Genomic DNA, 1451 nt, shown 5'->3' on the forward strand with positions numbered 1-1451 from the left:
CCACATGGCCAATTTAATAAAATACGGTACGTAAACACGACAGATTATTATATTCCTGTCGCATTTCTTTACGGTCTTATAGTGTTTATAGCTCCTCATCGACCTTAACGTTACATTTAAGAGTGTTAACCTCGCTCCTGTAAAATAAAAGCCGTTATAACTTCTTAAAAACTCTTAATAATGTACATTTTATTTGTTGCGCACCTACTGAGAATTAAACAACAGCACCAAGATCCTCAAAAGTATCTCAAGAAGCAAAAATGTGCCATTTTAGTGCGTTTAAAACTCTTACTTGTAGCTTCGGTGTAATTAGAGGCGACTGATTGTTATCTTCCTGCAGGTCGTTGATCACAAAGCTGGAGGGCTTCGCGCGCCACCGCGTGCTCAAATGGCTGAACTACGGCCGTTGGTCCAAAATCGTCGAGGAGGCCACGTTCATCCGCGTGCTGAAGACTTTCTTCATCATCATCCTCACCCTGTCTCTCATCAAGTAAACACATGGAGTTATTGTTTACTTCTTTCATGAACTGGGGGACAACAAACAAATGTTTAACCGCCAGGGCAATGAGCAACTTGATAAGAGATGGTTCACAAATTGCAAAAAATAAATTGATTTAGAAACTTAATACAAAAAAAAGCAACCTTCTTATAATTATTATAACTACACATTTAAAATTATGTAAAACAAAAAAAGAGAATACAATTTCAAGGACATTTTCAACGTCATTTCCTTCCCTTTTTTTTTAAAAAAACCCTTTTCTCTTTTTAAACTAATTTTCAGGTCATTTTCTTGTACATTTTCTTTAATGAAACAAATTTCTTGCTTTTTTTAAGCTCACTTCTCTCGTTGCTCATTGTTTCTGAAACAAGATCAAGCCATTTTGCTCAGGTGTCAAAGGCTTAATTTATGTTCATAATATGTTTACTTCTTGATAGTTAGCTGTATTACAGTGATCTGTTTTACATGAATGCATCCACACATTGCTTGCACATGTTGCATATCATAGTGCACTGAGATTTGTTCCAAATTTTAAAGCTCTCACTCATCGCTGTACGTTTTATTCCAAGGCTGGTTGGCCATCTTTGACCTTCCTCTGACCTGTTCATTTCTAAAGCCTTACTAGATAGAGACAGAAATCTGACTGTAACTATAGTCTGAGATCTCAAGAGGTAGTCTTGTTGTTTGTTCCTCGCACACGGACTGAGCTGGGAAAGAAAGCTTTTATGTTCTCTGCTCCCCTCATAGAAACTATGAGAACTGGTCACTCTGCCTGATTTTAAGGCTCTCATAAGTACAAGGGTGAATTAATTGGTAGGTTACCTTATATGTTCTTATGTTTTTTTCTGTCTTGGCCAGGTCTCCCTCGAAAAAGATTGTTGACCTGAACAGGACGTCTGGTTAAATATGGGTGAAATAAATAACAGAATACATAATTACAGAAACTCATATG

The 1451-nt window shown here is 36.9% G+C and overlaps 1 long non-coding RNA gene across 1 annotated transcript; it reads left to right on the top strand.

Annotated features, from left to right (window-relative positions):
* Positions 1-1381, top strand: LOC121965277. Its single transcript, XR_006107472.1, has 3 exons — positions 1-26; positions 341-490; positions 1358-1381. It is a non-coding gene; the product is annotated as an uncharacterized LOC121965277 (long non-coding RNA).
* The last annotated feature ends 70 nt before the right edge of the window (positions 1382-1451 follow it).

This window comes from Plectropomus leopardus, unplaced genomic scaffold, assembly GCF_008729295.1.
Source record: "Plectropomus leopardus isolate mb unplaced genomic scaffold, YSFRI_Pleo_2.0 unplaced_scaffold19340, whole genome shotgun sequence".
NCBI classification, from domain to species: Eukaryota; Metazoa; Chordata; class Actinopteri; order Perciformes; family Serranidae; genus Plectropomus; species Plectropomus leopardus.